Source organism: Schistocerca gregaria, unplaced genomic scaffold (genome assembly GCF_023897955.1).
Source record: "Schistocerca gregaria isolate iqSchGreg1 unplaced genomic scaffold, iqSchGreg1.2 ptg000441l, whole genome shotgun sequence".
Taxonomy (NCBI): Eukaryota; Metazoa; Arthropoda; class Insecta; order Orthoptera; family Acrididae; genus Schistocerca; species Schistocerca gregaria.
This window is the reverse complement of record NW_026061864.1, coordinates 2,134,796-2,160,284: the sequence shown is the minus strand read 5'-3', so window position 1 is coordinate 2,160,284 and position 25,489 is coordinate 2,134,796.

Below are 25,489 nucleotides of genomic sequence, written 5' to 3'. Positions count from 1 at the left end.
TCGACTTAAAGCTAGATCGTCACATTGGCCGCTCTTCTCTCTGAAACGGTTGTACTTATCGTCTGCAAAGCTATGTCGCGTGCTGCGGTATGCGGAGACACTAAAATCACCATAGTAGAACACAGATGAAGAATCTAAGTTGATGTAATAGCCAGTAAGAAGTAATCCAATTCAAGTTTTAGGTATCGATTATTGACTTTTTAGCTGGCTTTGGTGACTTGGACATGAGCTAGGACCTTAACATTCTGCATTAAAGGACGACTAGCAGCCGAGTTGCACGGGAGAATGTGAAAAGTGTTCATATGTAGTAAAAACCTGAGAAATCCGTCCGTTTTCGTCATTTGTTATCGAATCGACTTAAAGCTAGATCGTCACATTGGCCGCTCTTCTCTCTGAAACGGTTGTACTTATCGTCTGCAAAGCTATGTCGCGTGCTGCGGTATGCGGAGACACTAAAATCACCATAGTAGAACACAGATCAAGCCTCTAAGTTGATGTAATAGCTAGTAAGAAGTAGTTGAATTCAAGTTTTAGGTATCGATTATTGACTTTTTAGCTGGCTTTGGTGCCTTGGACATGAGCTAGGACCTTAAGATTCTACATGAAAGGCGGACTAGCAGCTGAGTTGCACGGGAGAATGTGAAAAGTGTTCATATGTAGTAAAAACCAGAGAAATCCGTCCGTTTCCGTCATTTGTTATCGAATCGACTTAAAGCCAGATCGTCACATTGGCCGCTCTTCTCTCTGAAACGGTTGTACTTATCGTCTTCAAAGGTATGTCGCGTGTTGCCGTAGGCGGAAACAGGAAAAGCACCATAGTAGAACACAGATGAAGCTTTTAAGTTGATGTAATAGCCAGTAAGAAGTAGTCCAATTCAAGATTTAGGTACCGATTATTGACTTTTTTGCTGGCTTTGGTGCCTTGGACATGAGCTAGGACCTTAAGACTCTGCATGAAAGGAGGACTAGCAGCCGAGTTGCACGGGAGAATGTGAAAAGTGTTCATATGTAGTAAAAACCTGAGAAATACGTCCGTTTTCGTCATTTGTTATCGAATCGACTTAAAGCCAGATCGTCACATTGGCCGCTCTTCTCTCTGAAACGGTTGTACTTATCGTCTGCAAAGCTATGTCGCGTGCTGCGGTATGCGGAGACACTAAAAGCACCATAGTAGAACACAGATCAAGCTTCTAAGTTGATGTAATACCCAGTAAGAAGTAGTAAAATTAAAGTTTTAGTTATCGATTATTGACCTTTTAGCTGGCTTTGGTGCCTTGGACATGAGCTAGGACCTTAACATTCTGCATGAAAGGAGGACTAGCAGCCGAGTTGCACGGGAGAACGTGAAAAGTGTTCATATGTAGTAAAAACCTTAGAAATCCGTCCGTTTTCGTCATTTGTTATCGAATCGACTTAAAGCCAGATTGTCACATTGGCCTCTCTTCTCTCAGAAACGCTTGTACCTATCGTCTGCAAAGCTATGTCGCGTGCTGCGGTATGCGGAGACACTAAAATCACCATAGTAGAACACAGATGAAGAATCTAAGTTGATGTAATAGCCAGTAAGAAGTAATCCAATTCAAGTTTTAGGTATCGATTATTGACTTTTTAACTGGCTTTGGTGACTTGGACATGAGCTAGGACCTTAACATTCTGCATTAAAGGACGACTAGCAGCCGAGTTGCACGGGAGAATGTGAAAAGTGTTCATATGTAGTAAAAACCTGAGAAATCGGTCCGTTTTCGTCATTTGTTATCGAATCGACTTAAAGCTAGATCGTCACATTGGCCGCTCTTCTCTCTGAAACGGTTGTACTTATCGTCTGCAAAGCTATGTCGCGTGCTGCGGTATGCGGAGACACTAAAATCACCATAGTAGAACACAGATCAAGCTTCTAAGTTGATGTAATAGCTAGTAAGAAGTAGTTGAATTCAAGTTTTAGGTATCGATTATTGACTTTTTAGCTGGCTTTGGTGCCTTGGACATGAGCTAGGACCTTAAGATTCTACATGAAAGGCGGACTAGCAGCTGAGTTGCACGGGAGAATGTGAAAAGTGTTCATATGTAGTAAAAACCAGAGAAATCCGTCCGTTTCCGTCATTTGTTATCGAATCGACTTAAAGCCAGATCGTCACATTGGCCGCTCTTCTCTCTGAAATGGTTGTACTTATCGTCTGCAAAGCTATGTCGCGTGCTGCGGCATGCGGAGACACTAAAATCACCATAGTAGAACACAGATGAAACATCTACGTTGATGTAATAGCCAGTAAGAAGTAATCCAATTCAAGTTTTAGCTATCGATTATTGACTTTTCAGCTGGCTTTGGTGACTTGGACATGAGCTAGGACCTTACGATTCTGCATGAAAGGAGGACTAGCAGCCGAGTTGCATGGGGGAATGTGAAAAGTGTTCATATGCAGTAAAAACCTGAGACATCCGTCCGTTTTCATCATTAGTTATCGAATCGACTTAAAGCCAGATCGTCACATTGGCCGCTCTTCTCTCTGAAACGCTAGTACTTATCATCTGCACAGCTGTGTCGCGTGCTGCGGTATGCAGAGACACTAAAAGCACCATAGTAGAACACAGATGAAGCTTCTAAGTTGATGTAATAGCCAGTAAGAAGTAGTACAATTCATGTTTTAGGTATCGATTATTGACATTTTAGCTGGCTTTCGTGCCTTGGACATGAGCTAGGAACTTAAGACTCTGCATGAAAGGAGGACTAGCAGCCGAGTTCCATGGGAGAATGTGAAAAGTGTTCATATGTAGTAAAAACCTGAGAAATCCGTCCGTTATCGTCATTTGTTATCGAATCGACTTAAAGCCAGATCGTCAAATTGGCCGCTCTTTTCTCTGAAACGGTTGTACTTATCGTCTGCAAAGCTATGTCACGTGCTGCGGTATGCGGAGACACTAAAATCACCACAGTAGAACACAGATGAAGCTTCTAAGTTGATGTAATATCCAGTAAGAAGTAGTAAAAATCGAGTTTTAGGTATCGATTATTGACTTTTTAGCTGGCTTTGGTGCCTTGGACATGAGCTGGGACCTTAAGACTCTGCATGAAAGGAGGACTAGCAGCCGAGTTCCACGGGAGAATGTGAAAAGTGCTCATATGTAGTAAAAACCTGAGAAATCCGTCCGTTTTCGTCATTTGTTAACGAATCGACTTAAAGCCAGATCGACACATTGGCCGCTCTTCTCTCTGAAACGGTTGTACTTATCGTCTGCAAAGCTATGTCGCATGCTGCGGTATGCTGAGACACTAAAAGCACCATAATAGAACACAGATGAAGCTTCTAAGTTGATGTAATAGCCAGTAAGAAGTAGTACAATTCAAGTTTTAGGTATTGAACATGGAACTTTAAGCTGGCTTTGGTGCATTGGACATGAGCTAGGACCTTAAGATTCTGCATGAAAGGAGGACTAGCAGTCGAGTTGCACGGGAGAATGTGAAAAGTGTTCATATGTAGTTAAAACGTGAGAAATCCGTTCGTTTTCGTCATTTGTTATCGAATCGACTTAAAGCCAGATCGTCACATTGGCCGCTCTTCTCTCTGAAACGGTTGTACTTATCGTCTTCAAAGGTATGTCGCGTGTTGCCGTAGGCGGAAACAGGAAAAGCACCATAGTAGAACACAGATGAAGCTTCTAAGTTGATGTAATAGCCAGTAAGAAGTAGTCCAATTCAAGATTTAGGTATCGATTATTGACTTTTTAGCTGGCTTTGGTGCCTTGGACATGAGCTAGGACCTTAAGATTCTGCATGAAAGGAGGACTAGCAGCCGAGTTGCATGGGGGAATGTGAAAAGTGTTCAAATGTAGTAAAAACCTGAGAAATACGTCCGTTTTCGTCATTTGTTATCGAATCGACTTAAAGCCAGATCGTCACATTGGCTGCTCTTCTCTCTGAAACGGTTGCACTTATCGTCTGCAAAGCTATGTCGCGTGCTACGGTATGCGGAGGCACTAAAATCACCATAGTAGAACACAGATGAAGCATCTAAGTTGATGTAATAGCCAGTAAGAAGTAATACCATTCAAGTTTTAGGTATCGATTATTGACTTTTTAGCTGGCTTTGGTGCCTTGGACATGAGCTAGGACCTTAAGATTCTGCATTAAAGGAGAACTAGCAGCAGAGTTGCATGGGAGAATGTGAAAAGTGTTCATATGTAGTAAAAAATTGAGAAATCCGTCCGTTTTCGTCATTTGTTATCGAATCGACTTAAAGCCAGATCGTCATATTGGCTGCTCTTCTATCTGAAACGGTTGCACTTATCGTCTGCAAAGCTATGTCGCGTGCTGCGGTATGCGGAGACACTAAAATCACCATAGTAGAACACAGATGAAGCATCTAAGTTGATTTAATAGCCAGTAAGAAGTAATCCAATTCAAGTTTTAGGTATCGGTTATTGACTTTTTAGCTGGCTTTGGTGCCTTGGACATGAGCTAGGACCTTAAGATTCTGCATGAAAGGAGGACTAGCAGCCGAGTTGCACGGGAGAATGTGAAAAGTGTTCATATGCAGTAAAAACCTGAGACATCCGTCCGTTTTCGTCATTTGTTATCGAATCGACTTAAAGCCAGATCGTCACATTGGCCGCTCTTCTCTCTGAAACGGTTGTACTTATCGTCTGCAAAGCTATGTCGCGTGCTGCGGTATGCGGACACACTAAAAGCACCATAGTAGAACACAGATGAAGCATCTAAGTATGTAATAGCCAGTAAGAAGTAATCCAATTCAAGTTTTAGGTATTGAATATTGACCTTTTAGCTGGCTTTGGTGCCTTGGACATGAGCTAGGACCTTAAGATTCTGCATTAAAGGAGGACTAGCAGCCGAGTTGCATGGGAGAATGTGAAAAGTGTTCATATGTAGTAAAAACCTGAGAAATCCGTCCGTTTTCGTCATTTGTTATCGAATCGACTTAAAGCCAGATCGTCACATTGGCTGCTCTTCTCTCTGAAACGGTTGCACTTATCGTCTGCAAAGCTATGTCGCGTGCTGCGGTATGCGGAGACACTAAAATCACCATAGTAGAACACAGATGAAGCTTCTAAGTTGATGTAATAGCCAGTAAGAAGTAATCAAATTCAAGTTTTAGGTATCGATTATTGACTTTTTAGCTGGCTTTGGTGCCTTGGACATGAGCTAGGACCTTAAGATTCTGCATGAAAGGAGGACTAGCAGCCGAGTTGCACGGGAGAATGTGAAAAGTGTTCATATGCAGTAAAAACCTGAGACATCCGTCCGTTTTCGTCATATGTTATCGAATCGACTTAAAGCCAGATCGTGACATTGGCCGCTCTTCTCTCTGAAACGGTTGTACTTATCGTCTGCAAAGCTATGTCGCGTGCTGCGGTATGCGGACACACTAAAAGCACCATAGTAGAACACAGATGAAGCTTCTAAGTTGATGTAATAGCCAGTAAGAAGTAGTTCAATTCAAGTTTTAGGTATTGAATATGGAACTTTTAGCTGGCTTTGGTGCCTTGGACATGAGGTAGGACCTTAAGATTCTGCATGAAAGGAGGACTAGCAGCCGAGTTGCACGGGAGAATGTGAAAAGTGTTCATATGTAGTTAAAACCTGAGAAATCCGTCCGTTTTCGTCATTTGTTATCGAATCGACTTAAAGCCAGATCGTCACATTGGCCGCTCTTCTCTCTGAAACAGTTGTACTTATCGTCTTCAAAGGTATGTCGCATGTTGCCGTAGGCGGAAACAGGAAAAGCACCATAGTAGAACACAGATGAAGCTTCTAAGTTGATGTAATAGCCAATAAGAAGTAGTCCAATTCAAGATTTAGGTATCGATTATTGACTTTTTAGCTGGGTTTTGGTGCCTTGGACATGAGCTAGGACCTTAATATTCTGCATGAAAGGAGGACTAACAGCCGAGTTGCAGGGGGGAATGTGAAAAGTGTTCAAATGTAGTAAAAACCTGAGAAATACGTCCGTTTTCGTCATTTGTTATCGAATCGACTTAAAGCCAGATCGTGACATTGTCCGCTCTTCTCTCTGAAACGGTTGTACTTATCGTCTGCAAAGCTATGTCGCGTGCTGCGGTATGTGGAGACACTAAAAGCACCATAGTAGAACACCCATTAAGCTTCTAAGTTGATGTAATACCCAGTAAGAAGTAGTAAAATTCAAGTTTTAGGTATCGATTATTGACTTTTTAGCTGGCTTTGGTGCCTTGGACATGAGATAGGAACTTAACATTCTGCATGAAAGGAGGACTAGCAGCCGAGATGCACGGGAGAATGCGAAAAGTGTTCATGTGTAGTAAAAACCTTAGAAATCCGTTCGTTTTCGTCATTTGTTATCGAATCGACTTAAAGCCAGATCGTCACATTGGCTGCTCTTCTCTCTGAAACGGTTGTACTTATCGTCTGCAAAGCTATGTCGCGTGCTGCGGTATGCGGACACACTAAAAGCACATTAGTAGAACACAGATGAAGCTTCTAAGTTGATGTAATAGCCAATAAGAAGAAGTAAAATTCAAGTTTTATGTATCGGTTATTGACTTTTTACACTTCTTTGGTGCCTTGGACACGAGCTAGGAACTTAAGATTTCGCATGAAGGAGGACTAGCAGCCGAGTTGCACGGGAGAATGTGAAAAGTGTTCATATGTAGTAAAAACCTGAGAAATCCGTCCGTTTTCGTCATTTGTTATCGAATCGACTTAAAGCCAGATCGTCACATTGGCCGCTCTTCTCTCTGAAACGCTAGTACTTATCGTCTGCACAGCTATGTCGCGTGCTGCGGTATGCAGAGACACTAAAAGCACCATAGTAGAACACAGATGAAGCTTCTAAGTTGATGTCATAGCCAGTAAGAAGTAGTACAATTCAAGTTTTAGGTATCGATTATTGATTTTTTAGGTGGCTCTCCTGCCTTGGACATGAGCTAGGACCTTAAGACTCTGCATGAAAGAGGACTAGCAGCCGAGTTGCATGGAAGAATGTGAAAAGTGTTCATATGTAGTAAAAACCTGAGAAATCCGTCCGTTTTCGTCATTTGTTATCGAATCGACTTAAAGCCAGATCGACACATTGGCCGCTCTTCTCTCTGAAACGGTTGTACTTATCGTCTGCAAAGCTATGTCGCGTGCTGCGGTATGCTGAGACACTAAAAGCACCATAATAGAACACAGATGAAGCTTCTAAGTTGATGTAATAGCCAGTAAGAAGTAGTACAATTCAAGTTTTAGGTATTGAATATGGAACTTTTAGCTGGCTTTGGTGCCTTGGACAATAGCTAGGACTTTAAGATTCTGCATGAAAGGAGGACTAGCAGCCGAGTTGCACGGGAGAATGTGAAAAGTGTTCATATGTAGTTAAAACTTGAGAAATCCGTCCGTTTTCGTCATTTGTTATCGAATCGACTTAAAGCCAGATCGTCACATTGGCCGCTCTTCTCTCTGAAACGGTTATACTTATCGTCTTCAAAGGAATGTCGCGTGTTGCCGTAGGCGGAAACAGGAGAAGCACCATAGTAGAACACAGATGAAGCTTCTAAGTTGATGTAATAGCCAGGAAGAAGTAGTACAATTCAAGATTTAGGTATCGATTATTGACTTTTTAGATGGCTTTGGTGCCTTGGACATGAGCTAGGACCTTAAGATTCTGCATGAAAGGAGGCCTGGCAGCCGAGTTGCATGGGGGAATGTGAAAAGTGTTTAAATGTAGTAAAAACCTGAGAAATCCGTCCGTTTTCGTCATTTGTTATCGAATCGACTTAAAGCCAGATCGTCACATTGGCTGCTCTTCTCTCTGAAACGGTTGCACTTATCGTCTCCAAAGCTATGTTGTGTGCTGCGGTATGCGGAGACACTAAAATCATCATAGCAGAACACAGATGAAGCATCTAAGTTGATTTAATAGCCAGTAAGAAGTAATCCAATTCAAGTTTTAGGTATCGATTATTGACTTTTTAGCTGGCTTTGGTGCCTTGGACATGAGCTAGGACCTTAAGATTCTGCATGAAAGGAGGACTAGCAGCCGAGTTGCACGGGAGAATGTGAAAAGTGTTCATATGCAGTAAAAACCTAAGACATCCGTCCGTTTTCGTCATTTGTTATCGAATCGACTTAAAGCCAGATCGTCACATTGGCCGCTCTTCTCTCTAAAACGGTTGTACTTATCGTCTGCAAAGCTATGTCGCGTGCTGCGGTATGCGGACACACTAAAAGCACCTTAGTAGAACACAGATGAAGCTTCTAAGTTGATGTAATAGCCAGTAAGAAGAAGTAAAATTCAAGTTTTATGTATCGGTTATTGACTTTTTACACTTCTTTGGTGCCTTGGACACGAGCTAGGAACTTAAGATTTCGCATGAAGGAGGACTAGCAGCCGAGTTGCACGGGAGAATGTGAAAAGTGTTCATATGTAGTAAAAACCTGAGAAATCCGTCCGTTTTCGTAATTTGTTATCGAATCGACTTAAAGCCAGATCGTCACATTGGCCGCTCTTCTCTCTGAAACGCTAGTACTTATCGTCTGCACAGCTATGTCGCGTGCTGCGGTATGCAGAGACACTAAAAGCACCATAGTAGAACACAGATGAAGCTTCTAAGTTGATGTAATAGCCAGTAAGAAGTAGTACAATTCATGTTTTAGGTATCGATTATTGACTTTTTAGCTGGCTTTCCTGCCTTGGACATGAGCTAGGACCTTAAGACTCTGCATGAAAGGTGGACTAGCAGCCGAGTTGCATGGGAGAATGTGAAAAGTGTTCATATGTAGTAAAAACCTGAGAAATCCGTCCGTTTTCGTCATTTGTTATCGAATCGACTAAAACCCAGATCGTCAAATTGGCCGCTCTTTTCTCTGAAACGGTTGCACTTATCGTCTTCAAAGGTATGTCGCGTGTTGCCGTAGGCGGAAACAGGAAAAGCACCATAGTAGAACACTGATGAAGCTTCTAAGTTGATGTAATAGCCAGTAAGAAGTAGTCCAATTCAAGATTTAGGTATCGATTATTGACTTTTTAGATGGCTTTGGTGCCTTGGACATGGGCTAGGACCTTAAGACTCTGCATGAAAGGAGGACTAGCAGCCGAGTTGCATGGGGGAATGTGAAAAGTGTTTAAATGTAGTAAAAACCTGAGAAATACGTCCGTTTTCGTCATTTGTTATCGAATCGACTTAAAGCCAGATCGTCACATTGGCTGCTCTTCTCTCTGAAACGGTTGCACTTATCGTCTGCAAAGCTATGTCGCGTGCTGCGGTATGCGGAGACACTAAAATCACCATAGTAGAACACAGATGAAGCATCTAAGTTGATGTAATAGCCAGTAAGAAGTAATCCAATTCAAGTTTTAGGTATCGATTATTGACTTTTTAGCTGGCTTTGGTGCCTTGGACATGAGCTAGGACCTTAAGATTCTGCATGAAAGGAGGACTAGCAGCCGAGTTGCACGGGAGAATGTGAAAAGTGTTCATATGCAGTAAAAACCTGAGACATCCGTCTGTTTTCGTCATTTGTTATCGAATCGACTTAAAGCCAGATCGTCACATTGGCCGCTCTTCTCTCTGAAACGGTTGTACTTATCGTCTGCAAAGCTATGTCGCGTGCTGCGGTATGCGGACACACTAAAAGCACCATAGTAGAACACAGATGAAGCTTCTAAGTTGATGTAATTGCCAGTAAGAAGTAGTACAATTCAAGTTTTAGGTATCGATTATTGACTTTTTAGCTGGCTTTGGTGCCTTGGACATGAGATAGGACCTTAAGATTCTGCATGAAAGGAGGACTAGCAGCCGAGTTGCACGGGAGAATGTGAAACGTGTTCATATGCAGTAAAAACCTGAGACATCCGTCCGTTTTCGTCATTTGTTATCGAATCGACTTAAAGCCAGATCGACACATTGGCCGCTCTTCTCTCTGAAACGGTTGTACTTATCGTCTGCAAAGCTATGTCGCGTGCTGCGGTATGCTGAGACACTAAAAGCACCATAATAGAACACAGATGAAGCTTCTAAGTTAATGTAATAGCCAGTAAGAAGTAGCACAATTCAAGTTTTAGGTATTGAATATGGAACTTTTAGCTGGCTTTGGTGCCTTGGACATGAGCTAGGACCTTAAGATTCTGCATGAAAGGAGGACTAGCAGCCGAGTTGCACGGGAGAATGTGAAAAGTGTTCATATGTAGTTAAAACTTGAGAAATCCGTCCGTTTTCGTCATTTGTTATCGAATCGACTTAAAGCCAGATCGTCACATTGGCCGCTCTTCTCTCTGAAACGCTTGTACTTATCGTCTGCAAAGCTATGTCGCGTGCTGCGGTATGCGGAGACACTAAAAGCACCATAGTAGAACACAGATTAAGCTTCTAAGTTGATGTAATACCCAGTAAGAAGTAGTAAAATTCAAGTTTTAGTTATCGATTATTGACTTTTTAGCTGGCTTTGGTGCCTTGGACATGAGCTAGGACCTTAAGATTCTGCAAGAAAGGAGGACTAGCAGCCGAGTTGCACGGGAGAATGTGAAAAGTGTTCATATGCAGTAAAAACCTGAGACATCCGTCCGTTTTCGTCATTTGTTATCGAATCGACTTAAAGCCAGATCGTCACATTGGCCGCTCTTCTCTCTGAAACGGTTGTACTTATCGTCTGCAAAGCTATGTCGCGTCCTGCGGTATGCGGACACACTAAAAGCACCATAGTAGAACACAGACGAAGCATCTAAGTTGATGTAATAGCCAGTAAGAAGTAATCCAATTCAAGTTTTAGGTATTGAATATTCACCTTTTAGCTGGCTTTGGTGCCTTGGAAATGAGCTAGGACCTTAAGATTCTGCATGAATGGAGGACTAGCAGCCGAGTTGCAGGGGGGAATGTGAAAAGTGTTCAAATGTAGTAAAAACCTGAGAAATACGTCCGTTTTCGTCATTTGTTATCGAATCGACTTAAAGCCAGATCGTCACATTGGCCGCTCTTCTCTCTAAAACGGTTGTACTTATCGTCTGCAAAGCTATGTCGCGTGCTGCGGTATGCGGAGACACTAAAGCACCATAGTAGAACACCCATTAAGCTTCTAAGTTGATGTAATACCCAGTAAGAAGTAGTAAAATTCACGTTTTAGGTATCGATTATTGATTTTTAGCTGGCTTTGGTGCCTTGGACATGAGATAGGAACTTAACATTCTGCATGAAAGGAGGACTAGCAGCCGAGATGCACGGGAGAATGCGAAAAGTGTTCATGTGTAGTAAAAACCTTAGAAATCCGTCCGTTTTCGTCATTTGTTATCGAATCGACTTAAAGCCAGATCGTCACATTGGCTGCTCTTCTCTCTGAAACGGTTGCACTTATCGTCTGCAAAGCTATGTCGCGTGCTGCGGTATGCGGAGACACTAAAAGCACCTTAGTAGAACACAGATGAAGCTTCTAAGTTGATGTAATAGCCAGTAAGAAGAAGTAAAATTCAAGTTTTATGTATCGGTTATTGACTTTTTACACTTCTTTGGTGCCTTGGACACGAGCTAGGAACTTAAGATTTCGCATGAAGGAGGACTAGCAGCCGAGTTGCACGGGAGAATGTGAAAAGTGTTCATATGCAGTAAAAACCTGAGACATCCGTCCGTTTTCGTCATTTGTTATCGAATCGACTTAAAGCCAGATCGTCACATTGGCCGCTCTTCTCTCTGAAACGGTTGTACTTATCGTCTGCAAAGCTATGTCGCGTGCTGCGGTATGCGGAGACACTAAAAGCACCATAGTAGAACACAGATTAAGCTTCTAAGTTGATGTAATACCCAGTAAGAAGTAGTAAAATTCAAGTTTTAGTTATCGATTATTGACTTTTTAGCTGGCTTTGGTGCCTTGGACATGAGCTAGGACCTTAAGATTCTGCATGAAAGGAGGACTAGCAGCCGAGTTGCACGGGAGAATGTGAAAAGTGTTCATATGCAGTAAAAACCTGAGACATCCGTCCGTTTTCGTCATTTGTTATCGAATCGACTTAAAGCCAGATCGTCATATTGGCCGCTCTTCTCTCTGAAACGGTTGTACTTATCGTCTGCAAAGCTATGTCGCGTGCTGCGGTATGCGGACACACTAAAAGCACCATAGTAGAACACAGACGAAGCATCTAAGTTGATGTAATAGCCAGTAAGAAGTAATCCAATTCAAGTTTTAGGTATTGAATATTCACCATTTAGCTGGCTTTGGTGCCTTGGACATGAGCTAGGACCTTAAGATTCTGCATTAAAGGAGGACTAGCAGCCGAGTTGCATGGGAGAATGTGAAAAGTGTTCATATGTAGTAAAAACCTGAGAAATCCGTCCGTTTTCGTCATTTGTTATCGAATCGACTTAAAGAAAGATCGTCACATTGGCTGCTCTTCTCTCTGAAACGGTTGCACTTATCGTCTGCAAAGCTATGTCGCGTGCTGCGGTATGCGGAGACACTAAAAGCACCATAGTAGAACACAGATTAAGCATCTAAGTTGATGTAATAGCCAGTAAGAAGTAATCCAATTCAAGTTTTAGGTATCGATTATTGACTTTTTAGCTGGCTTTGGTGCCTTGGACATGAGCTAGGACCTTAAGATTCTGCATGAAAGGAGGACTAGCAGCCGAGTTGCACGGGAGAATGTGAAAAGTGTTCATATGCAGTAAAAACCTGAGACATCCGTCCGTTTTCGTCATTTGTTATCGAATCGACTTAAAGCCAGATCGACACATTGGCCGCTCTTCTCTCTGAAACGGTTGTACTTATCGTCTGCAAAGCTATGTCGCGTGCTGCGGTATGCTGAGACACTAAAAGCACCATAATAGAACACAGATGAAGCTTCTAAGTTGATGTAATAGCCAGTAAGAAGTAGTACAATTCAAGTTTTAGGTATTGAATATGGAACTTTTAGCTGGCTTTGGTGCCTTGGACATGAGCTAGGACCTTAAGATTCTGCATGAAAGGAGGACTAGCAGCCGAGTTGCACGGGAGAATGTGAAAAGTGTTCATATGTAGTTAAAACTTGAGAAATCCGTCCGTTTTCGTCATTTGTTATCGAATCGACTTAAAGCCAGATCGTCACATTGGCCGCTCTTCTCTCTGAAACGGTTGTACTTATCGTCTGCAAAGCTATGTCGCGTGCTGTGGTATGCGGAGACACTAAAAGCACCATAGTAGAACACAGATGAAGCTTCTAAGTTGATGTAATAGCCAGTAAGAAGTAGTACAATTCAAGTTTTAGGTATTGAATATGGAACTTTTAGCTGGCTTTGGTGCCTTGGACATGAGCTAGGACCTTAAGATTCTGCATGAAAGGAGGACTAGCAGCCGAGTTGCACGGGAGAATGTGAAAAGTGTTCATATGTAGTTAAAACTTGAGAAATCCGTCCGTTTTCGTCATTTGTTATCGAATCGACTTAAAGCCAGATTGTCACATAGGCCGCTCTTCTCTCTGAAACGCTTGTACCTATCGTCTGCAAAGCTATGTCGCGTGCTGCGGTATGCTGAGACACTAGAATCACCATAGTAGAACACAGATGAAGCATCTAAGTTGATGTAATAGCCAGTAAGAAGTAATCCAATTCAAGTTTTAGGTATCGATTATTGACTTTTTAGCTGGCTTTGGTGCCTTGGACATGAGCTAGGACCTTAAGATTCTGCATTAAAGGAGGACTAGCAGGCGAGTTGCATGGGAGAGTGTGAAAAGTGTTCATATGCAGTAAAAACCTGAGACATCCGTCTGCTTTCGTCATTTGTTATCGAATCGACTTAAAGCCAGATCGTCACATTGTCCGCTCTTCCCTCTGAAACGGTTGTACTTATCGTCTGCAAAGCTATGTCGCGTGCTGCGGTATGCGGACACACTAAAAGCACCATAGTAGAACACAGATGAAGCTTCTAAGTTGATGTAATAGCCAGTAAGAAGTAGTACAATTCAAGTTTTAGGTATCGATTATTGACCTTTTAGCTGGCTTTGGTGCCTTGGACATGAGCTAGGACCTTAAGATTCTGCATGAAAGGAGGACTAGCAGCCGAGTTGCACGGGAGAATGTGAAACGTGTTCATATGTAGTAAAAACCTGAGACATCCGTCCGTTTTCGTCATTTGTTATCGAATCGACTCAAAGCCAGATCGACACATTGGCCGCTCTTCTCTCTGAAGCGGTTGTACTTATCGTCTGCAAAGCTATGTCGCGTGCTGCGGTATGCTGAGACACTAAAAGCACCATAATTGAACACAGATGAAGGTTCTAAGTTGATGTAATAGCCAGTAAGAAGTAGTACAATTCAAGTTTTAGGTATTGAATATGGAACTTTTAGCTGGCTTTGGTGCCTTGGACATGAGCTAGGACCTTAAGATTCTGCATGAAAGGAGGACTAGCAGCCGAGTTGCACGGGAGAATGTAAAAAGTGTTCATATGTAGTTAAAACCTGAGAAATCCGTCCGTTTTCGTCATTTGTTATCGAATCGACTTAAAGCCAGATCGTCACATTGGCCGCTCTTCTCTCTGAAACGGTTGTACTTATCGTCTTCAAAGGTATGTCGCATGTTGCCGTAGGTGGAAACAGGAAAAGCACCATAGTAGAACACAGATGAAGCTTCTAAGTTGATGTAATAGCCAGTAAGAAGTAGTCCAATTCAAGATTTAGGTTTCGATTATTGACTTTTTAGCTGGGTTTTGGTGCCTTGGACATGAGGTAGGACCTTAATATTCTGCATGAAAGGAGGACTAGCAGCCGAGTTGCATGGGGGAATGTGAAAAGTGTTCAAATGTAGTAAAAACCTGAGAAATCCGTCCGTTTTCGTCATTTGTTATCGAATCGACTTAAAGCCAGATCGTCACATTGGCCGCTCTTCTCTCTGAAACGGTTGTACTTATCGTCTGCAAAGCTATGTCGCGTCCTGCGGTATGCGGACACACTAAAAGCACCATAGTAGAACACAGACGAAGCATCTAAGTTGATGTAATAGAGAGTAAGAAGTAATCCAATTCAAGTTTTAGGTATTGAATATTCACCTTTTAGCTGGCTTTGGTGCCTTGGACATGAGCTAGGACCTTAAGATTCTGCATTAAACGAGGACTAGCAGCCGAGTTGCATGGGAGAATGTGAAAAGTGTTCATATGTAGTAAAAACCTGAGAAATCCGTCCGTTTTCGTCATTTGTTATCGAATCGACTTAAAGCCAGATCGTCACATTGGCTGCTCTTCTCTCTGAAACGGTTGCACTTATCGTCTGCAAAGCTATGTCGCGTGCTGCGGTATGCGGAGACACTAAAATCACCATAGTAGAACACAGATGAAGCATCTAAGTTGATGTAATAGCCAGTAAGAAGTAATCCAATTCAAGTTTTAGGTATCGATTATTGACTTTTTAGCTGGCTTTGGTGCCTTGGACATGAGCTAGGACCTCAAGATTCTGCATGAAAGGAGGACTAGCAGCCGAGTTGCACGGGAGAATGTGAAAAGTGTTCATATGTAGTAAAAACCTGAGACATCCGTCTGTTTTCGTCATTTGTTATCGAATCGACTTAAAGCCAGATCGTCACATTGGCCGCTCTTCTCTCTGAAACGGTTGTACTTATCGTCTGCAAAGCTATGTCGCGTGCTGCGGTATGCGGACACACTAAAAGCACCATAGTAGAACACAGATTAAGCTTCTAAGTTGATGTAATTGCCAGTAAGAAGTAGTACAATTCAAGTTTTAGGTATCGATTATTGACTTTTTAGCTGGCTTTGGTGCCTTGGACATGAGATAGGACCTTAAGATTCTGCATGAAAGGAGGACTAGCAGCAGAGTTGCACGGGAGAATGTGAAACGTGTTCATATGCAGTAAAAACCTGAGACATCCGTCCGTTTTCGTCATTTGTTATCGAATCGACTTAAAGCCAGATCGACACATTGGCCGCTCTTCTCTCTGAAACGGTTGTACTTATCGTCTGCAAAGCTATGTCGCGTGCTGCGGTATGCTGAGACACTAAAAGCACCATAATAGAACACAGATGAAGCTTCTAAGTTGATGTAATAGCCAGTAAGAAGTAGTACAATTCAAGTTTTAGGTATTGAATATGGAACTTTTAGCTGGCTTTGGTGCCTTGGACATGAGCTAGGACCTTAAGACTCTGCATGAAAGGAGGACTAGCAGCCGAGTTGCACGGGAGAATGTGAAAAGTGTTCATATGTAGTTAAAACTTGAGAAATCCGTCCGTTTTCGTCATTTGTTATCGATTCGACTTAAAGCCAGATCGTCACATTGGCCGCTCTTCTCTCTGAAACGCTTGTACTTATCGTCTGCAAAGCTATGTCGCGTGCTGCGGTATGCGGAGACACTAAAAGCACCATAGTAGAACACAGATTAAGCTTCTAAGTTGATGTAATACCCAGTAAGAAGTAGTAAAATTCAAGTTTTAGTTATCGATTATTGACTTTTTAGCTGCCTTTGGTGCCTTGGACATGAGCTAGGACCTTAAGATTCTGCATGAAAGGAGGACTAGCAGCCGAGTTGCATGGGAGAATGTGAAAAGTGTTCATATGTAGTAAAAACCTGAGAAATCCGTCCGTTTTCGTCATTTGTTATCGAATCGACTTAAAGCCAGATCGTCACATTGGCTGCTCTTCTCTCTGAAACGGTTGCACTTATCGTCTGCAAAGCTATGTCGCGTGCTGCGGTATGCGGAGACACTAAAATCACCATAGTAGAACACAGATGAAGCATCTAAGTTGATGTAATAGCCAGTAAGAAGTAATCCAATTCAAGTTTTAGGTATCGATTATTGACTTTTTAGCTGGCTTTGGTGCCTTGGACATGAGCTAGGACCTCAAGATTCTGCATGAAAGGAGGACTAGCAGCCGAGTTGCACGGGAGAATGTGAAAAGTGTTCATATGTAGTAAAAACCTGAGACATCCGTCTGTTTTCGTCATTTGTTATCGAATCGACTTAAAGCCAGATCGTCACATTGGCCGCTCTTCTCTCTGAAACGGTTGTACTTATCGTCTGCAAAGCTATGTCGCGTGCTGCGGTATGCGGACACACTAAAAGCACCATAGTAGAACACAGATTAAGCTTCTAAGTTGATGTAATTGCCAGTAAGAAGTAGTACAATTCAAGTTTTAGGTATCGATTATTGACTTTTTAGCTGGCTTTGGTGCCTTGGACATGAGATAGGACCTTAAGATTCTGCATGAAAGGAGGACTAGCAGCAGAGTTGCACGGGAGAATGTGAAACGTGTTCATATGCAGTAAAAACCTGAGACATCCGTCCGTTTTCGTCATTTGTTATCGAATCGACTTAAAGCCAGATCGACACATTGGCCGCTCTTCTCTCTGAAACGGTTGTACTTATCGTCTGCAAAGCTATGTCGCGTGCTGCGGTATGCTGAGACACTAAAAGCACCATAATAGAACACAGATGAAGCTTCTAAGTTGATGTAATAGCCAGTAAGAAGTAGTACAATTCAAGTTTTAGGTATTGAATATGGAACTTTTAGCTGGCTTTGGTGCCTTGGACATGAGCTAGGACCTTAAGACTCTGCATGAAAGGAGGACTAGCAGCCGAGTTGCACGGGAGAATGTGAAAAGTGTTCATATGTAGTTAAAACTTGAGAAATCCGTCCGTTTTCGTCATTTGTTATCGATTCGACTTAAAGCCAGATCGTCACATTGGCCGCTCTTCTCTCTGAAACGCTTGTACTTATCGTCTGCAAAGCTATGTCGCGTGCTGCGGTATGCGGAGACACTAAAAGCACCATAGTAGAACACAGATTAAGCTTCTAAGTTGATGTAATACCCAGTAAGAAGTAGTAAAATTCAAGTTTTAGTTATCGATTATTGACTTTTTAGCTGCCTTTGGTGCCTTGGACATGAGCTAGGACCTTAAGATTCTGCATGAAAGGAGGACTAGCAGCCGAGTTGCACGGGAGAATGTGAAAAGTGTTCATATGCAGTAAAAACCTGAGACATCCGTCCGTTTTCGTCATTTGTTATCGAATCGACTTAAAGCCAGATCGTCACATTGGCCGCTCTTCTCTCTGAAACGGTTGTACTTATCGTCTGCAAAGCTATGTCGTGTCCTGCGGTATGCGGACACACTAAAAGCACCATAGTAGAACACAGACGAAGCATCTAAGTTGATGTAATAGCCAGTAAGCAGTAATCCAATTCAAGTTTTAGGTATTGAATATTCACCTTTTAGCTGGCTTTGGTGCCTTGGACATGAGCTAGGACCTTAAGATTCTGCATTAAAGGAGGACTAGCAGCCGAGTTGCATGGGAGAATGTGAAAAGTGTTCATATGTAGTAAAAACCTGAGAAATCCGTCCGTTTTCGTCATTTGTTATCGAATCGACTTAAAGCCAGATCGTCACATTGGCTGCTCTTCTCTCTGAAACGGTTGCACTTATCGTCTGCAAAGCTATGTCGCGTGCTGCGGTATGCGCAGACACTAAAATCACCATAGTAGAACACAGATGAAGCATCTAAGTTGATGTAATAGCCAGTAAGAAGTAATCCAATTCAAGTTTTAGGTATCGATTAGTGACTTTTTAGCTGGCTTTGGTGCCTTGGACATGAGCTAGGACCTTAAGATTCTGCATTAAAGGAGGACTAGCAGGCGAGTTGCATGGGAGAGTGTGAAAAGTGTTCATATGCAGTAAAAACCTGAGACATCCGTCTGCTTTCGTCATTTGTTATCGAATCGACTTAAAGCCAGATCGTCACATTGTCCGCTCTTCCCTCTGAAACGGTTGTACTTATCGTCTGCAAAGCTATGTCGCGTGCTGCGGTATGCGGACACACTAAAAGCACCATAGTAGAACACAGATGAAGCTTCTAAGTTGATGTAATAGCCAGTAAGAAGTAGTACAATTCAAGTTTTAGGTATCGATTATTGACCTTTTAGCTGGCTTTGGTGCCTTGGACATGAGCTAGGACCTTAAGATTCTGCATGAAAGGAGGACTAGCAGCCGAGTTGCACGGGAGAATGTGAAACGTGTTCATATGTAGTAAAAACCTGAGACATCCGTCCGTTTTCGTCATTTGTTATCGAATCGACTCAAAGCCAGATCGACACATTGGCCGCTCTTCTCTCTGAAGCGGTTGTACTTATCGTCTGCAAAGCTATGTCGCGTGCTGCGGTATGCTGAGACACTAAAAGCACCATAATTGAACACAGATGAAGGTTCTAAGTTGATGTAATAGCCAGTAAGAAGTAGTACAATTCAAGTTTTAGGTATTGAATATGGAACTTTTAGCTGGCTTTGGTGCCTTGGACATGAGCTAGGACCTTAAGATTCTGCATGAAAGGAGGACTAGCAGCCGAGTTGCACGGGAGAATGTAAAAAGTGTTCATATGTAGTTAAAACCTGAGAAATCCGTCCGTTTTCGTCATTTGTTATCGAATCGACTTAAAGCCAGATCGTCACATTGGCCGCTCTTCTCTCTGAAACGGTTGTACTTATCGTCTTCAAAGGTATGTCGCATGTTGCCGTAGGTGGAAACAGGAAAAGCACCATAGTAGAACACAGATGAAGCTTCTAAGTTGATGTAATAGCCAGTAAGAAGTAGTCCAATTCAAGATTTAGGTTTCGATTATTGACTTTTTAGCTGGGTTTTGGTGCCTTGGACATGAGGTAGGACCTTAATATTCTGCATGAAAGGAGGACTAGCAGCCGAGTTGCATGGGGGAATGTGAAAAGTGTTCAAATGTAGTAAAAACCTGAGAAATCCGTCCGTTTTCGTCATTTGTTATCGAATCGACTTAAAGCCAGATCGTCACATTGGCCGCTCTTCTCTCTGAAACGGTTGTACTTATCGTCTGCAAAGCTATGTCGCATGATGCGGTATGCGGAGACACTAAAAGCAACATAGTAGAACACCCATTAAGCTTCTAAGTTGATGTAATTGCCAGTAAGAAGTAGTACAATTCAAGTTTTAGGTATCGATTATTGACTTTTTAGCTGGCTTTGGTGCCTTGGACATGAGATAGGACCTTAAGATTCTGCATGAAAGGAGGACTAGCAGCAGAGTTGCACGGGAGAATGTGAAACGTGTTCATATGCAGTAAAAACCTGAGACATCCGTCCGTTTTCGTCATTTGTTATCGAATCGACTTAAAGCCAGATCGACACATTGGCCGCTCTTCTCTCTGAAACGGTTGTACTTATCGTCTGCAAAGCTATGTCGCGTGCTGCGGTATGCTGAGACACTAAAAGCACCATAATAGAACACAGATGAAGCTTCTAAGTTGATGTAATAGCCAGTAAGAAGTAGTACAATTCAAGTTTTAGGTATTGAATATGGAACTTTTAGCTGGCTTTGGTGCCTTGGACATGAGCTAGGACCTTAAGACTCTGCATGAAAGGAGGACTAGCAGCCGAGTTGCACGGGAGAATGTGAAAAGTGTTCATATGTAGTTAAAACTTGAGAAATCCGTCCGTTTTCGTCATTTGTTATCGATTCGACTTAAAGCCAGATCGTCACATTGGCCGCTCTTCTCTCTGAAACGCTTGTACTTATCGTCTGCAAAGCTATGTCGCGTGCTGCGGTATGCGGAGACACTAAAAGCACCATAGTAGAACACAGATTAAGCTTCTAAGTTGATGTAATACCCAGTAAGAAGTAGTAAAATTCAAGTTTTAGTTATCGATTATTGACATTTTAGCTGCCTTTGGTGCCTTGGACATGAGCTAGGACCTTAAGATTCTGCATGAAAGGAGGACTAGCAGCCGAGTTGCACGGGAGAATGTGAAAAGTGTTCATATGCAGTAAAAACCTGAGACATCCGTCCGTTTTCGTCATTTGTTATCGAATCGACTTAAAGCCAGATCGTCACATTGGCCGCTCTTCTCTCTGAAACGGTTGTACTTATCGTCTGCAAAGCTATGTCGTGTCCTGCGGTATGCGGACACACTAAAAGCACCATAGTAGAACACAGACGAAGCATCTAAGTTGATGTAATAGCCAGTAAGCAGTAATCCAATTCAAGTTTTAGGTATTGAATATTCACCTTTTAGCTGGCTTTGGTGCCTTGGACATGAGCTAGGACCTTAAGATTCTGCATTAAAGGAGGACTAGCAGCCGAGTTGCATGGGAGAATGTGAAAAGTGTTCATATGTAGTAAAAACCTGAGAAATCCGTCCGTTTTCGTCATTTGTTATCGAATCGACTTAAAGCCAGATCGTCACATTGGCTGCTCTTCTCTCTGAAACGGTTGCACTTATCGTCTGCAAAGCTATGTCGCGTGCTGCGGTATGCGCAGACACTAAAATCACCATAGTAGAACACAGATGAAGCATCTAAGTTGATGTAATAGCCAGTAAGAAGTAATCCAATTCAAGTTTTAGGTATCGATTATTGACTTTTTAGCTGGCTTTGGTGCCTTGGACATGAGCTAGGACCTTAAGATTCTGCATTAAAGGAGGACTAGCAGGCGAGTTGCATGGGAGAGTGTGAAAAGTGTTCATATGCAGTAAAAACCTGAGACATCCGTCTGCTTTCGTCATTTGTTATCGAATCGACTTAAAGCCAGATCGTCACATTGTCCGCTCTTCCCTCTGAAACGGTTGTACTTATCGTCTGCAAAGCTATGTCGCGTGCTGCGGTATGCGGACACACTAAAAGCACCATAGTAGAACACAGATGAAGCTTCTAAGTTGATGTAATAGCCAGTAAGAAGTAGTACAATTCAAGTTTTAGGTATCGATTATTGACCTTTTAGCTGGCTTTGGTGCCTTGGACATGAGCTAGGACCTTAAGATTCTGCATGAAAGGAGGACTAGCAGCCGAGTTGCACGGGAGAATGTGAAACGTGTTCATATGTAGTAAAAACCTGAGACATCCGTCCGTTTTCGTCATTTGTTATCGAATCGACTCAAAGCCAGATCGACACATTGGCCGCTCTTCTCTCTGAAGCGGTTGTACTTATCGTCTGCAAAGCTATGTCGCGTGCTGCGGTATGCTGAGACACTAAAAGCACCATAATTGAACACAGATGAAGGTTCTAAGTTGATGTAATAGCCAGTAAGAAGTAGTACAATTCAAGTTTTAGGTATTTAATATGGAACTTTTAGCTGGCTTTGGTGCCTTGGACATGAGCTAGGACCTTAAGATTCTGCATGAAAGGAGGACTAGCAGCCGAGTTGCACGAGAGAATGTAAAAAGTGTTCATATGTAGTTAAAACCTGAGAAATCCGTCCGTTTTCGTCATTTGTTATCGAATCGACTTAAAGCCAGATCGTCACATTGGCCGCTCTTCTCTCTGAAACGGTTGTACTTATCGTCTTCAAAGGTATGTCGCATGTTGCCGTAGGTGGAAACAGGAAAAGCACCATAGTAGAACACAGATGAAGCTTCTAAGTTGATGTAATAGCCAGTAAGAAGTAGTCCAATTCAAGATTTAGGTTTCGATTATTGACTTTTTAGCTGGGTTTTGGTGCCTTGGACATGAGGTAGGACCTTAATATTCTGCATGAAAGGAGGACTAGCAGCCGAGTTGCATGGGGGAATGTGAAAAGTGTTCAAATGTAGTAAAAACCTGAGAAATCCGTCCGTTTTCGTCATTTGTTATCGAATCGACTTAAAGCCAGATCGTCACATTGGCCGCTCTTCTCTCTGAAACGGTTGTACTTATCGTCTGCAAAGCTATGTCGCATGATGCGGTATGCGGAGACACTAAAAGCAACATAGTAGAACACCCATTAAGCTTCTAAGTTGATGTAATACCCAGTAAGAAGTAGTAAAATTAGAGTTTTAGGTATCGATTATTGACTTTTTAGCTGGCTTTGGTGCCTTGGACATGAGATAGGACCTTAACATTCTGCATGAAGGGAGGACTAGCAGCCGAGATGCACGGGAGAATGCGAAAAGTGTTCATATGTAGTAAAAACCTTAGAAATCCGTCCGTTTTCGTCATTTGTTATCGAATCGACTTAAAGCCAGATCGTCACATTGGCCGCTCTTCTCTCTGAAACGGTTGTACTTATCGTCTGCAAAGCTATGTCGCGTCCTGCGGTATGCGGACACACTAAAAGCACCATAGTAGAACACAGACGAAGCATCTAAGTTGATGTAATAGCCAGTAAGAAGTAATCCAATTCAAGTTTTAGGTATTGAATATTCACCTTTTAGCTGGCTTTGGTGCCTTGGACATGAGCTAGGACCTTAAGATTCTGCATTAAAGGAGGACTAGCAGCCGAGTTGCATGGGAGAATGTGAAAAGTGTTCATATGTAGTAAAAACCTGAGAAATCCGTCCGTTTTCGTCATTTGTTATCGAATCGACTTAAAGCCAGATCGTCACATTGGCTGCTCTTCTCTCTGAAACGGTTGCACTTATCGTCTGCAAAGCTATGTCGCGTGCTGCGGTATGCGGAGACACTAAAATCACCATAGTAGAACACAGATGAAGCATCTAAGTTGATGTAATAGCCAGTAAGAAGTAATCCAATTCAAGTTTTAGGTATCGATTATTGACTTTTTAGCTGGCTTTGGTGCCTTGGACATGAGCTAGGACCTCAAGATTCTGCATGAAAGGAGGACTAGCAGCCGAGTTGCACGGGAGAATGTGAAAAGTGTTCATATGTAGTAAAAACCTGAGACATCCGTCTGTTTTCGTCATTTGTTATCGAATCGACTTAAAGCCAGATCGTCACATTGGCCGCTCTTCTCTCTGAAACGGTTGTACTTATCGTCTGCAAAGCTATGTCGCGTGCTGCGGTATGCGGACACACTAAAAGCACCATAGTAGAACACAGATTAAGCTTCTAAGTTGATGTAATTGCCAGTAAGAAGTAGTACAATTCAAGTTTTAGGTATCGATTATTGACTTTTTAGCTGGCTTTGGTGCCTTGGACATGAGATAGGACCTTAAGATTCTGCATGAAAGGAGGACTAGCAGCAGAGTTGCACGGGAGAATGTGAAACGTGTTCATATGCAGTAAAAACCTGAGACATCCGTCCGTTTTCGTCATTTGTTATCGAATCGACTTAAAGCCAGATCGACACATTGGCCGCTCTTCTCTCTGAAACGGTTGTACTTATCGTCTGCAAAGCTATGTCGCGTGCTGCGGTATGCTGAGACACTAAAAGCACCATAATAGAACACAGATGAAGCTTCTAAGTTGATGTAATAGCCAGTAAGAAGTAGTACAATTCAAGTTTTAGGTATTGAATATGGAACTTTTAGCTGGCTTTGGTGCCTTGGACATGAGCTAGGACCTTAAGACTCTGCATGAAAGGAGGACTAGCAGCCGAGTTGCACGGGAGAATGTGAAAAGTGTTCATATGTAGTTAAAACTTGAGAAATCCGTCCGTTTTCGTCATTTGTTATCGATTCGACTTAAAGCCAGATCGTCACATTGGCCGCTCTTCTCTCTGAAACGCTTGTACTTATCGTCTGCAAAGCTATGTCGCGTGCTGCGGTATGCGGAGACACTAAAAGCACCATAGTAGAACACAGATTAAGCTTCTAAGTTGATGTAATACCCAGTAAGAAGTAGTAAAATTCAAGTTTTAGTTATCGATTATTGACTTTTTAGCTGCCTTTGGTGCCTTGGACATGAGCTAGGACCTTAAGATTCTGCATGAAAGGAGGACTAGCAGCCGAGTTGCACGGGAGAATGTGAAAAGTGTTCATATGCAGTAAAAACCTGAGACATCCGTCCGTTTTCGTCATTTGTTATCGAATCGACTTAAAGCCAGATCGTCACATTGGCCGCTCTTCTCTCTGAAACGGTTGTACTTATCGTCTGCAAAGCTATGTCGTGTCCTGCGGTATGCGGACACACTAAAAGCACCATAGTAGAACACAGACGAAGCATCTAAGTTGATGTAATAGCCAGTAAGCAGTAATCCAATTCAAGTTTTAGGTATTGAATATTCACCTTTTAGCTGGCTTTGGTGCCTTGGACATGAGCTAGGACCTTAAGATTCTGCATTAAAGGAGGACTAGCAGCCGAGTTGCATGGGAGAATGTGAAAAGTGTTCATATGTAGTAAAAACCTGAGAAATCCGTCCGTTTTCGTCATTTGTTATCGAATCGACTTAAAGCCAGATCGTCACATTGGCCGCTCTTCTCTCTGAAACGGTTGTACTTATCGTCTGCAAAGCTATGTCGCGTGCTGCGGTATGCGGACACACTAAAAGCACCATAGTAGAACACAGATGAAGCTTCTAAGTTGATGTAATTGCCAGTAAGAAGTAGTACAATTCAAGTTTTAGGTATCGATTATTGACTTTTTAGCTGGCTTTGGTGCCTTGGACATGAGATAGGACCTTAAGATTCTGCACGAAAGGAGGACTAGCAGCCGAGTTGCACGGGAGAATGTGAAACGTGTTCATATGCAGTAAAAACCAGAGACATCCGTCCGTTTTCGTCATTTGTTATCGAATCGACTTAAAGCCAGATCGACACATTGGCCGCTCTTCTCTCTGAAACGGTTGTACTTATCGTCTGCAAAGCTATGTCGCGTCCTGCGGTATGCTGAGACACTAAAAGCACCATAATAGAACACTGATGAAGCTTCTAAGTTGATGTAAT